The following is a 15,019-nucleotide window of genomic DNA, read 5'->3' on the forward strand; positions in this document are numbered from 1 at the left end:
ACATTTCACCACACATACACCAACCTCGCCACATAAAAGTCGAAACACAAAAGTCGCCGCTCAAAACTCGCCACGCGCAAAACTCTCCACATGCAAAACTCGCCACACGTGCAAAACTCACCTCATGGAAAACTCGCCACACGCAAAACTTGCACACGCAGAAAAATTGCCACATGCACAAAAGTTGCAACACATGCAAAAGTTGCCTCACACAAAACTTGCACATACTCAAAAGGCACCACACATAAAACTCGCCACGCGCAAAACTCGCCATGCGCAAAACTTGCTGCACACAACTTGCTACACTAACCTGTCACATGCAACTCGACACACAAAAAGTTGCTACACGCATGTCGCCACACAAAACTCATCTCACAAAAGTCGCTACATGCATGTCGCCACACGCAACTCAACACACACAACTTGACACACGAAACTCGCCCTAAAACACACACAAGTCTGGTATTATCCTTCAAAAATAAAAATCTGATTAATAAGCAGACAAACTACAAGAGCAACAAATGTACCATATAGGAATCCGGCAGCTGTCAGTCACATGACCAGTCTATTATGTGTATGTGTGAGCTAATATATACTGCCAGGGGGTGGGCTTACTGTTGGCTGGGGATTTATCAGGCTGCCAATTTAGCTTACAAATACTGTGGTAAAAATACTGACCAAATAATGTGTGAACGAGGGCTAATACAGGAGATGACATACAGATATATACTATATACAGGAGGAGATGACACACAGGTATATACTATTTACAGGGGAGATGACACACAGGTATATACTATATACAGGAGGAGATGACACACAGATATATACCATATACAGGAGAGATGACACACAGGTATATACTATATAGAGGAGGAGATGACATACAGGTACATACTACATACAGGAGGAGATGACATACAGGTATATACTATATACAGGAGGAGATGACACACAGGTATATACTATATACAGGAGCAGATTACCTACAGGTATATAGTATATACAGGAGGAGATGACATACAGGTATATGCTATGTATAGGAGGAGATGACATACAGGTATATACTATATACAGGAGGAGATGACACACAGTTATATACTATATATAGGTGAGATGACACACAGGTATATACTATATACAGGAGATTACATACAGGTATATCTAATATATAAAGCTGAATGTGTGTATGTATGTATGTATGTATGTGTGTATGTCCGGGATTGGAATCTGCACCGTCGCAGCTACAGCCACAAAATTTTGCACAGTCACACGTCTGGACCCCGAGAGCGTCATAGGCTATGTTGAGGTGAAATTTTAACCCCGTGCGTTCCAATTCACCAAACAATTTTGCCCCTATCTACATAATGGGGAAAAAGTGAAGGGAAAAGTGTTGGAGGAAAATTGACAGCTGCCAGATGTGGACAATGGGGACTTAAAGAATGAGAGTGATGGCGCCAAAGAGTATATACCGTACAGTTGCTAAGGTGGGGCCCCGACATGGGATACTCACCACACACGGGGATATGAACACAAACACAAAATGCGCCACACACTACCACGTGCTTGAACACATATACGACCCTCAGCACACATTTCACCACACACACACCAACCTCGCCACATAAAAGTCGAAACACAAAAGTCACCACTCAAAACTCGCCACGCGCAAAACTCGCTACATGCAAAACTCGCCATATGCAAAACTAGGCTCACGCAAAACTCGCCACACGTGCAAAACTCACCTCATGGAAAACTCACCTCATGCAAAACTTGCACACACGGAAAAATTGCCACATGTACAAAAGTTGCAACACATGCTAAAGTTGCCTCACACAAAACTTGCACATACTCAAAACGCACCACACATAAAACTCGCCACGCGCAAAACTCACCATGCACAAATCTTGCTGCACACAACTTGCTACACTAACCTGTCACATGCAACTCGACACACAAAATGTTTCTACACGCATGTCGCCACACAAAACTCATCTCACAATAGTCCCTACATGCATGTCGCCACACGCAACTCAACGCACACAACTTGACACATGAAACTCGCCCTAAAACACACACAAGTCTGGTATTATCCTTCAAAAATAAAAATCTGATTTAATAAGCTGACAAACTACAAAAGCAACAAATGTACCATATAGGAAATACGGCAGCTGTCAGTCACATGACCTGTCTATTATGTGTATGTGTGAGCTAATATATACTGCCAGGGGGTGGTCTTCCTGTTGGCTGGGGATTTATCAGGCTGCCAATAGCAACCAATCACAGCTCAGCTTCTATATTGCTACAGTTAATTAATCTGAGCTCTGATTGGTTAATATAGGCAACAAAGACATTCTCAGTATAACAAAGCTAATATATGTTGTGAAATGCTTCTATTAGCTTAGTTTTTGCCTTTTAATAATTACATTTCCATCTATTTGTTTTGTGGTTTTTGCGTGCAGAATAAATTTTTGTTAACACATTCTATTTTGCTAACAGCAGTCATTAACCCGGGCGAAGCCGGGTAGTCAGCTAGTATATAATAAAAAGAGTGTGGCCTTTATTCAGTACATATGGCGTGGCGACGTTTTGGTTCAACTGAACCTTTTTCAAGCTTGAAATTTGGCAAAAAGTTGCAATTTGTCACATAATTATTAATTATCATCTGATATTTGACACATTGGTCTCCTGCTCTTATCTAATATTGGGGAGTGCATTCCCATAACAAAAAAAGAAAAAAAATGCACTTGTGTAATTTACATCAAATTTATCATTAGAGTGCAACATTTGATAAATACGGAGTGGTCAAGATGAAATAAAAACACTTAAGACTTAGCCCAAACTGTGCCATTTTCTTTGAAAATGTGGGACAATGTGCAGTCAATGGAGAAAAATCAGACAGCACCCGGACGTCAATTACTGACTTGTGTGAAAATACTTTGGTGGCTTAGTGGCATTGTTGACTTGCAGAACAAAGTTTTTGAATTTGTATCTGACCGTGAGCATCATCTAGTGTTCCATGATCTCCTTGTGTTTTTGCGTGGTTCCTCTTGGTACTCTGGGCTCATCACACGCATCAATAAAAATACTGATATGTTGATTGACAACTTATGAAATTGTCCCCAGTGTGAGAGAGACAGGGAAATAAGATTGTAAGCCCCATTAGGGACAGGGACTTAGGTGAAGTAGAACATTCTCTGTACCACACTGTGGAAAAGGTTTTCACAACAAAAATCAAGAAATGGACTATAAGGTCTCGGAATTTTCAGCAGCAAATGTCTTCTCAAATATGATTTATCCTGACTGTACGGTGTCTCCACCCTGATCACTGATAGTGTACGTCATCTCCTAAAAAACAGATCCACAATTGGGGAAACCTTTTACACATCCTGCCTGCTTGTTTACCGAGTGATACAACAATTTCAGCCGGCTCCCTGAACAGTTATTAGTCTCCGTAATGTAACATAACAGATAGTTTGCAAATCCTTTTAGGCATTCTCCCCCTTACTGGAAATATCATCATTTTTTATTTCAAAGTGGATTTAATAAAGAAAAGGAGAGCTGCTAAAGTAATACGTGAGGCTTTGACATTAAGCAGTGCAACCCTGCAGAGTCGGCAAGAACAGGGTCTCTAATCTCCAGTGATTTATAGTGGGCTCTTCCTTCATCTCTGCACTTGGGGAGGGCTAAAAAGTTTGGAGACAGGCTGGCGTCCCCCTTGCTATATACCGCCAACTCCTGCTGGCCAGTCTGCACGCTAAAACCTTTAACCAGTTTGCTGCTGAATAGGGCTTCAAACTTCTCGTCTTGTTTGTTACTTTTCGGAATGAAAGCAAAAAACTAACACAAAACATGACTTCACTTTCATGTTGGATGAGATGATGTCATTAATAGAAGACAGCACATTCTAGATGCAGAGCTCATCATTTACTGGGGGAAATATCATGTACTACACATCCTCGAGAGAAAAGTATGTGTGGCTTTACAAAGAATAAAAGAAATACATGATGTGAGTGATGACAATCTGTGTACAGTGCTGCTATCTATGTGGCGCTATATAAGCAACAGAAAATAGAGATATATTCAAGAACATAACTGGCATAGGCAAAGTTAAAAAAACAAACAAGAGATTTAATTCTGCCACTGAAGGCAAGTGATCACCCTCTCACTCATAATAAATCAAAACCTGTTTAATCATGTAAGTAATGAAGCATCTATGGTATACAGCCAATCATGGTGTCTATTTCATTCCGGAATTAAGGCAAGTTTTCATAGTTTTTTACAAGATAGAAATTCCATGCAACATTTAAAATATTCATCTTGATTTACAGCAAACTTACAACTTCTGGACCAAACAGTGACAAGTCTAGCTGACCTTCTTGACCCGGGGACAATTCTAACAGGCAGACAAACTGAAGAATGGTAAAGGCTACATTCCCACGGTGAGTATTTAATGTTGCAGATTTTCTGCAGTATTTATAATCCTATTACAGGTAATTTGTATTTTTTATTACGATTTGAGTGTGTTTTTTTGTGCTCTTTTATAGTTTTTTTTTCTATTTTGGTCTGCCATGTTTTAAATAAAGCTGCTTTGTTTTTGATACTTCCTGGTATTTGGCTTTGATAAACTTTCATTGATAAAGTCATGTGAGGATTGCATGTGTTTTTGTGAATTTCCATAGGAGAATCAAAGCAAAGACACAAATGATTTTTTACCTGCAGATTTTTCACATTTAAAGCAATTCAATGGCAAAAATCTGTACATAACACTCAGTGTACCAGCAAGGAAAATTGACATGTTGCAGATTTCAAAAACACACAGCATGAGATTTCTATAAATCCAATTCAATTTTCTGAAACTGTAAGATGCTAAATTTTTTAAATAGCAAAAATACACAGTGTAAAAAATCACCAAAAACTCATAGTGGGCACTCAATCTAGCACTACTCTTTTATTTATACCAATGCTGAGCTGATTTTATACTATTATTTGAGCCTAATAACGTGCTCAAGCCACTAATAAATATGTTACTAGACTAGATAAACTTATGACCAGGGGCGTAACGAGTGTGGTCGCAGAGGTGAGGGGCCCGCTGACCCCAGCGCAAGCTTCAACTGGATGTGTGTCCTCCGACGCACATTCAACTGAAGTGTATTGTGGCACAGAGACCAGCCAGGTCTGTGCACTGCAATACACGCTGCCAGCCAAACTGAGGCTAGCAGCTGACGTCGGCATGCACGTAACCAGGGGGTCATGCGCTCCAGTCACTTGCACTCTGAAATCAGCTACTAGCTTCAGAAGAGGATACCACATGGCGGGGAAGTGAAGGGACAGTGAGTAGAATCATTTTTTTGTATATGCAATAAAGAACAATGGCAGAATGGGGGACATATATACCATGATGGGGTTCATATATACCAGGATGGGGATATAAATACCAGGGTAAGGGACATATATACCAGGGTGGGCGATATATATTCCAGGATAGGGCCCAAGACGGGGGATATATATACCAGGATGGGGCCCAGGAGAAAAGACATATATACCAGGATGGGGGATACACAGTGGGGAAAGTAAGTATTTGATACACTGCCGATTTTGCATGTTTTTCCACCTTCAAAAAATGGAGAGGTCTGTATTTTTTATTGTAGGTACACTTCAACTGTGAGAGACAGAATCTAAAAAAAAACCAGAAAATCACAATGTATGATTTTTAAATAATTAAATTGCATTTTATTGCATGAAATAAGTATTTGATCACCTACCAACTAGCAAGAATTCTGGCTCGCAAAGACCTGTTCGACAAAAGAGCTGTTAAAGGACACCAGGGATAAAATTGTAGACCTGCACAAAGCTGGGATGTGCTACAGGACTATAGGCAAACAGCTTGGTGACAAGGCAACAGTTGGTACAAGTATTAGAAAATGGAAGAAATACAAGATGACTGTCAATCTTCCTTGGTCTTTGGCTGTGTACATCTTGCCTTGTGGAGTAAAGATGAATTTGAGAAAGTTCAGGAATCAGCCCAGAACTACATGGGAGGACCTGGTTAATGACCGGAAGAGAGCTGAAACCACAGTCTCAAACATTACCATTAGTAACACACTACGCCGGCATGGATTAAAATCCTGCAGGGCATGAAAGCTCCCCTTGCTCACGCCAGCACATGTCCAGGCCCTACTGAAGTTCACAAATGACCATCTGGATGATCCAAAGGAGACATGGGAGAAGGTCATGTGGTCAGATGAGAACAAAATAGAACTTTTTGGTATCAACTCACTCGCTGTGTCTGGAGAAAGAGGAAGAATGAAAACAACCCCTAGAACACTGTCCCAACCGTGAAGTATGATGGGGAAAACATCATACTTTTGGGGTGCTTTTCTGCAAAGGGGACAGGACGACTGCACCGTATTGAAAGGAGGATTGATAGGGCCATGTATTGCAAGATGTTGTCCAACAAGCTCCTTCCCTCAGTAAGAACATTGAAGTGAGTCATGGCTGGGTCTTCCAGCATGACAATGACCCAAAACACACAGTCAGGGCAACTAAGGAGTGGCTCTGTAAGAAGCATTTTAAGGTCCTGGAGTGGCCTAGCTGGTCTCCAGACATGAACCCAATAGAAAATCTTTGGAAGGGGCTGAAACTTAATATTACCCAGCGACAGCCCCAAAACCTGAAAGATCTGTGTTAAGATATGTATGGAGGAGTGAGCCAAAATCCCGGCTGCAGTGTGAGAAGACATGGTCAAGAACTACAGGAAACGTCTGACCTCTGTAATTGCAAACAAAGGTTTCTGTACCAAATATTAAGTTCTGTTTTTCTATTGTATCAAATACTGTACTTATTTCATGCAAAAAAATGCAAATTAATTCTGTAAAAATCATAAAATGCGATTTTCTGGATTTTTTTTAAGATACCGTCTCTCACAGTTGAAATATACCTATGATAAAAATTACAGTCCTCTTCATTCTTTGAAGGTAGGAAAACTTGCAAAATCATCAGTGTATCAAATACTTTTTCCCCACTGTATATACAAGGATGGGGGCTATGAAAGGGGACATATATACAAGGATGGAGGACATATAGACATACCAGGCTGGGGCCAGGAAGAAGGACATATATACCAGAATGAGGGATGTATACTATATACACTAGGATAGAGCCCAAGATGGGGGACATTATTACATAATGGGGGAGAAGGTGCAACTTGTATGTCCTTATAGGATTTAGAATGCTACAAGGACCCATATATCTGACTAACATGCGTAGGGTGGGGGGCCGATACAAACCTTGCACCGGGGCTCATCGAACTCTAGTTACGCCACTCCTCATGACCTCTTTTCTATACAATTTTGAAAAGTCTCTACTGAGGGGGGATGATCTAATCTTTTTGGTGCACATTAAAAATACTTTTGCCTGAATTGTTTTGTTCCAAAATGAAGGAGCAAACTGGCACACCACCAAAAGTAAATGTGAGTCCTTAAAAATAATCGAACATTTGTATGTTTTACTGCCACATTTGTACCAAACAAATTTCATATCATTACACAATGCTAGGTAAAAGGAGTGTTTAGACTAAGATAACATATTCCTTTTTTGTGGTAGTTTTTGATGCAGTGTGACCCAAGCATTGAATTGGATAGAAGCAAACTAGAAGTCTTTGCTTTACACTTTTCTTCTTTTTTGATTCATTCCTAGCACTGGCTCAAAAAAACTACATCAAAACTGCACATCTGATGCCAGCCTTATGATGCTATTTGTGGATGTTAGAGACTACTAGCTTTAAAACTGTATGATTGTTAATATATATGCAAATTGCCTCTTCTGAGGGGAAGAGAACTTGAATTTGCATATTAAATTTACAAGAGAAGCATTGCATAGCCTAAAAGTCTCCTTACACATGCATGTCAGACATGTCACTCTCCACAAAAATAAACATTACCCCTTAGACTCCAGTCAGGCTTTTCATACAGCCAAATTAGATCACATACTTTGCACTGAGGAGGGGCAACACCCCAAAACATGTCTGCAATTTGAGATTCTGGTTCACTTTTATTCGAAGTCATGTGGCAGGGCTCAATAAAAGGGTCAATATTGACTTTTAGGATTGCTACTTCCATTAAGTGGCACTAGAGCTCAAGTCTTCTTCCTCTCTGATTAGGCAATTTGCATATTTAACTTCTCAGAGCAGCATTGCATTGCCTAAAAGTCTCCTTACTCTGGCATGTCACTCACAACAAGGATAAACATTATCCCTCAGACCTTAGTCAGAAGCATCTCATGCAGGCAAATCAAATTATAAGCTTTGCAGTGAGGAGGGGCAACACCCCAAAACACATGTCTGCAAATTGAGATTCTGATTTGGCTTTTATCCTAAGTCATATGGCAAGGCTAGTTGAAGGGTTGATATTGACTTTTGGGATTGCTACTTCCAATAGGTGGCACCAGAGTTCAATTCCTCTCTGAAGAGACAACTTGCATATTTAATTTCCCAGGGACGCACTGCATGATCTATAAGTCTCCTTACACTGGTAAGTCACTCTTAACAAGGAAAATGTTACCCCTTAGGCCCCAGTCAGAGGGCTCTCATACAGCAAGACTAGCATAGCATGAGAGTGCGACATGCTTGTCTTAATGAATTGACCCTAATATGTTCTTAAAGGGAACCTGTCACCCCCCAGGGTATATTGAGGTAAAAGAGCCACCTTCTGCAGCACTAAGGCTGCATTCTGTGAAGGTGGCTCTTATGTTTTTGATCCCTAATAATGCTGAAATATTCACTTTTATAAATTACCCGTATTGAGTCCAGGGGGTAAATTTCTTCCCCTGACTCAACCACCTTGCAGAAGTACATCATCCCACCGATCGCCGTCTCCTCTCTGTTTTGTGCCGTCACCGGCATTATTTCTCAGGCATGCGCCGTGCGCGCTGCCCTGGAACTTACATCAAGTGATGCAAGTAGATTGCGCCTGCGCACAGCACCAGGTTCCCAGCCCCGCAGTGTGAATAAATCATAACACACTGCGGGGCGGGATCTCAGGCCTCCACTACATGCAGGTGCGATTTCAGTACATCAGCTGATGTGAGTTCCAGGGCAGCGCGCATGGTGCATGCCCGAAAAATGAGAGCACAGCACAGGCGCCGGTAACATGAGGAAACACAGAGGAGGCGGCGCCCGATGCACTGAGGGCATGATGGACGGCTGCGAGGTGGCTGAGTCAAGGGGAGAAAACCCCTGGACTCAATACAGGTATGGCACACAATTTATAAAAGTGAGTATTTCAGCGTTATTAGGGATCAAAAACATAAAAGCCACCTTCACAGAATGCAGCCTTAGTGCTGCAGAAGGTGGCTCTTTTACCTTATTAGGCTTGGGGGGGTGACAGGTTCCCTGGAGGTGCCCTGTTTTAGTACATATAGATTACCACTTACATTTATAAGTTATTCTTATTTGTGATTAACAAAAAAATGAAATCTGCTGCAGTTTTTATATTTTTACATGGATCATTACAAATTATATGATGCATTTACCTAGCTTACTACAGTTAATACAAAAATATTTAATTTATATCTTGAGACTTTGTAGAGGGCATAGATACCAACTCATGCCCTAACAAAAGGGATTATCCCCCCCCCCCCTCATAAGCCTAGGTCCTTGTACAGATCTTGAGCTGTTAAAAAACACTTATTACCACAGATAAAGGGTTAAATGGCAGAGATTAGAGATATCTCTGGTCTCTGCTGTTAGATTATACTGCACAGGTAAAGTAAGCTGCCCCTTCCCAATCAGAGTGTATGTAAAGGCCAGTTACCCCTAAACATATACATGATAACAAAAAAATAATAATAAATCAATAATTATTTTTCTAAGCCTAAACACTTGATTATACTAATAACATTAATTTTGACTATGACTTTAAGCTGAATTTGATGATTTCACCCAGAAAGAATATATGTGAGGCTAACCTGGGTATTGAAACCTCCAAATCCCAAACACTATTCGGAATTGAAGTTACCATACATGATATGGTGTAAAATATACTGCAGAATAAAACAATAAATAAGAAAAAAATGGTCAATTATATAAAAGTTTTGCAAGTGATTGATTTTAAGTAGAAACCCAACTTTTTTGGCCAAAGAAAGTTGTATGATTAGCAAGAAGAAAAAGATGTGTGTCCATATGCTTCGTCCTCCACATGTGACATTTATGAGGTTCTCCAGACTTACCAAGATCCTCCCCACATTCACAGCAAGCAGGGCTTATCAAATCCAACACACTTAGTTGACAGCCTTATGGAATGTAAATCGCCCACCTTAGTACAAGTGTGATCTTAATTTGCACTTAATCAAAGTCAATTAGGTCTCCTGCATTATTTACATATAGGAACATATATCTTAATTAACCCCAACAACCAGAAATATCTTAAGTTATCTCTCCCAAACCTCTGCATATTTTCATGTCAAAATTAAAAATGAGTCCGGTGGAGTCTCTGTGGATTACCAAGCTATCACCTGAGCAGAACAACTTCAGAGAAATAGTTTTACTAATTGAATTCATAATGGAAAGCAATGTGGAAAGTCTGTGCTTTAAAGCAAAGACCGGAGATCTAATTATTTCAATATCATTCCATAAGCGATGTTTACAGATTAGCTTCATGGATAGAATATATAGTGTATTAGAATATTTATCAGTACACATTGACGTGTGATACAAATGATGAATACAATGTAACCCACCTTAACACAATGATGAAATGATTGTTATATGTGGAACTATAACAATGCCATCACTTATACATCTAGGCAGACCGTCATATGAGCTTGTTGTATATAATCTACACAGTGTGCTGCTTTACAAACTATTGTAAGTATTATAACTGCATTTCTCATAATGATCAATTGAACACTATTTGTAAATTGGTTCAACATGTGTTCACCTTTTGTGCAGATGTTCAAACCACCCATGAGTGTGCCCCCTTACTGTGCACTAATTTATTTTAATGTAACAGATTTTACCCTGGAAACATGGAAAGGAAAGAAAGGGATAATGATCTTTTGAAAGTTTCACTTCCATGGAATGTGTAAAACGACCACATTCCGTACAATGGATGCCGGCTGAAAGCAACATCATTTCTTCTACTTCTATATTCACCGTGAATTCCATAACGTTAATTTCAAAATGGTGCCAGACTGAACCACACATTCGTCAGGACTAATTAAGAGACAGTTTTCTGTCTTCTTCAAAAGAATGAAATGTCAAGAAGCACCACCCAGCTCTCTTTCCAGCTGCTTCCTTAGCATATGTAACATTTCGAAAAGTTCTGGCGCTGCTTATGGATTGTAACCAGATGGTTGGAAGACAAGCTATAATAGCTGCAGATTGAAAAGAATAAGATAAGAGCCCAGAAAGAGAGAAAAAGAAACGACGCCTGTTCTACAGTATCCAGTACCACCGGGACTGCAAGTCTAATCACCATGACTGGTGACTTGTGTTTATCTGGTTAGTGACCAAAGCATCACGCAAGCAGGAAATGCTTAGAAAACATTAGCTTAAATTACATGTTAAGTGCTCCGTTCTTGATACATATTACAGATATACATTTGTATCCGGAACTTAATATTCAGGTTGTAAACCTAGCATTCTTATTATAAGTGGGCAGCTTATTACTACAGCAAAGCAGCACTGATTGACAGTTATGACAAGTAATAATAGTTTAGAATACAATTATGTGACTATTAGCATATACCTTACTGTGCAAAGGATTTAGGCAGGTGCAGCAAAAATGCTGCAAAGTAAGAATGCTTTCAAAAATAGAAGTGTTAACAGGTTTTTTTATCAGTTAGAAAAAAGGCAAAATGAATGAACAAAAGAGAAAACTAAGTCAAATCAATATTTTGTGTGACCTCCCTTTGCCTTAAAACACTATCAAACCAACAATTCTTCTAGGAGCACTTGCACACACGTTTTGAAGGAAGTCAGCAGGGAGGTTGTTCCAAAAACGTTGGAGAACTAACCACAGGTCTTCTGTTAATTTAGACTTGTGAAATTCTTCTGTCTCTTCATGAAATCCCAGGCAGTTTCAATGATGTTGAGTTCTGTGCTTGGTGGGGGCCAAGTCATAATTTCCAGGACTCCTTGCTCTTCATTACATTGAAGATGGTTTTTAATGATATTGGCTGCATGTTTGGGATCACTGTCTTGCTGCAGGATAAATTTGGAATGAATGATATGCCTTCGTAATGGCATTGCATGATGGATAAATATCCGTCTGTATTTTTCAGAATTGAGGATACCAATAATCTTGATTAAACCTGTAAATCCATTTGCTGACAGGCAGCCACAAGTCTCCAAGAAATCTCCACCATGCTTCACTGTTGCTTGCAGACATTCATTATTTTACTGCTCCTGCTGCCATTTTTCTGCACCCCAATTCCTATGTTTTCATGCACAGTGGAGTCACATAGGCTTGTTTCCATGACAAAAGTATTGCAATTCTTCCATCAAGATCACGTCTGGATAAGCTTCTCCAAACAGTAGATGGACGTAGCTGGGTTACACTAGTTGCTGCCAGTTCTGAGCTGATGGCACTGCTGGACATCTTACGATTTCAAAAGGAAGTAAGCATGACTACTTAGTCTATAGTCTTCAACTTTGCACATTTCTTAGTGTCCTCAAGGCTGAGAAATAAAGGCAGATAACTATACATGCAATACAATCAGGGAGGCGTCTGATTGGCTCCGAATTTATTCTGCAACCGCAAAATGACTCCAAACATATGGCCGATGGCATTAAGTACTATCTTCAGTGTAAAAACGTACAAGGAGTCCTGGAAGTGATGATATGTCCTCACAGAGCACTGACCTTAACATCATAATTGAGTCATGAAGAGACAAAAGGATTTTTGCAAGCCTACATACAAAGAATATCTGTGGTTAGTTCTCCAAGATGTTTGGAGCAACGCTCCTGCTATGTTCCATTAAAAACTGTATGCAGGAATTCAAGATTTGATGCTGTTTTGAAGGTAAAGGGCGGTCACTCCAAATATTGATTTGATGTAGGTCTCTCTTTTCATCATTATTTTACATTTTGTTAATTGTTAAAAATAAACTATTAAAACTTCTATTTTTAAAGCATTTTTACTTCTCAGTATTAACATGTCAGAGCTGCAATTTAAGGGGATATTATCATTAGAAAATGATATATTGATTCAACCAGGTTTTAGTGTTACATGCATTTTTTAAGTATTTTTGGCACTTTTTTAACATAAATCTGTATTCAAAATAAAAAATACAAATGTTTCAGTCTTTTCAAATCAGCCCCCTGGGATTTTTGAGTCTTCAACTTTCTGTTGATTCAGGAAACATGACATGTACAGTGCCTAAAAGTAGTATTCAACCCCCTGCAGATTTAGCAGGTTTAATAAGATGCAAATAAGTTAGAGCCTTCAAACTTCAAACAAGAGCAGGATTTATTAACAGATGCATAAATCTTACAAACCAAAAAGTTTTGTTTCTCAGTTAAATTTTTATAAATTTTAAACATAAAAGTGTGGGTCAATTATTATTCAACCCCTAGGTTTAATATTTTGTGGAATAACCTTTGTTTGCAATTACAGCTAATAATCGTCTTTTATAAGACCTGATCAGGCCGGCACAGGTCTCTGGAGTTATCTTGGCCCACTCCTCCATGCAGATCTTCTCCAAGTTATCTAGGTTCTTTGGGTGTCTCATGTGGACTTTAATCTTTAGCTCCTTCCACAAGTTTTCAATTGAGTTAAGGTCAGGAGACTGACTAGGCCACTGCAACACCTTGATTTTTTGCCTCTTGAACCAGGCCTTGGTTTTCTTGGCTGTGTGCTTTGGGTCGTTGTCTTGTTGGAAGATGAAATGACGACCCATCTTAAGATCCTTGATGGAGGAGCGGAGGTTCTTGGCCAAAATCTCCAGGTAGGCCATGCTATCCATCTTCCCATGGATGCGGACCAGATGGCCAGGCCCCTTGGCTGAGAAACAGCCCCACAGCATGATGCTGCCACCACCATGCTTGACTGTAAGGATGGTATTCTTGGGGTCGTATGCAGTGCCATCCAGTCTCCAAACATCACGTGTGTGGTTGGCACCAAAGATCTCGGTCTTGGTCTCATCAGACCAGAGAACCTTGAACCAGTCAGTCTCAGAGTCCTCCAAGTGATCATGAGCAAACTGTAGACGAGCCTTGACATGACGCTTTGAAAGTAAAGGTACCTTACGGGCTCGTCTGGAACGGAGACCATTGCGGTGGAGTACGTTACTTATGGTATTGACTGAAACCAATGTCCCCACTGCCATGAGATCTTCCCGGAGCTCCTTCCTTGTTGTCCTTGGGTTAGCCTTGACTCTTCGGACAAGCCTGGCCTCGGCACGGGAGGAAACTTTCAAAGGCTGTCCAGGCCGTGGAAGGCTAACAGTAGTTCCATAAGCCTTCCACTTCCGGATGATGCTCCCAACAGTGGAGACAGGTAGGCCCAACTCCTTGGAAAGGGTTTTGTACCCCTTGCCAGCCTTGTGACCCTCCACGATCTTGTCTCTGATGGCCTTGGAATGCTCCTTTGTCTTTCCCATGTTGACCATGTTTGAGTGCTGTTCACAAGTTTGGGGAGGGTCTTAAATAGTCAGAAAAAGCTGGAAAAAGAGATAATTAATCCAAACATGTGAAGCTCATTGTTCTTTGTGCCTGAACTACTTCTTGATACTTTAGGGGAACCAAACAGAATTCTGGTGGGTTGAGGGGTTGAATAATAAATGACCCTCTGAAAAAACTTTTCCCAATTTAAAAAAAAAATAAACAAAGAAATAACATTCTTTTTTGCTGCAGTGCATTTCACACTTCCAGGCTGATCTACAGTCCAAATGTCACAATGCCAAGTTAATTCCAAATGTGTAAACCTGCTAAATCTGCAGGGGGTTGAATACTACTTGTAGGCACTGTACATAAGCCATGATGGTCAAAGCCTGGTTCTATCTTTTGCATTAAAGTGTC

General features: G+C 40.1%; 1 protein-coding gene and 1 long non-coding RNA gene across 12 annotated transcripts in view; one reads left to right on the top strand and one right to left on the bottom strand.

Annotated features, from left to right (window-relative positions):
• BCAS3 (BCAS3 microtubule associated cell migration factor) overlaps positions 1-15,019 on the bottom strand; it is a 1,590,540-nt gene that overhangs the window by 284,600 nt on the left and 1,290,921 nt on the right. The gene's annotated exons all lie outside the window — the stretch shown is intronic.
• On the top strand, positions 3,248-13,188 carry LOC143818273 (uncharacterized). 2 transcript variants are annotated; one of them, XR_013224433.1, is made up of 3 exons: positions 3,248-4,009; positions 4,332-4,442; positions 11,010-13,188. It is a non-coding gene; the product is annotated as an uncharacterized LOC143818273 (long non-coding RNA). The 2 variants fall into 2 exon arrangements; XR_013224434.1 differs by having other exon boundaries at positions 3,248-3,970.

This window comes from Ranitomeya variabilis, chromosome 3 (genome assembly GCF_051348905.1).
Source record: "Ranitomeya variabilis isolate aRanVar5 chromosome 3, aRanVar5.hap1, whole genome shotgun sequence".
In the NCBI taxonomy this organism is placed as follows: domain Eukaryota; kingdom Metazoa; phylum Chordata; class Amphibia; order Anura; family Dendrobatidae; genus Ranitomeya; species Ranitomeya variabilis.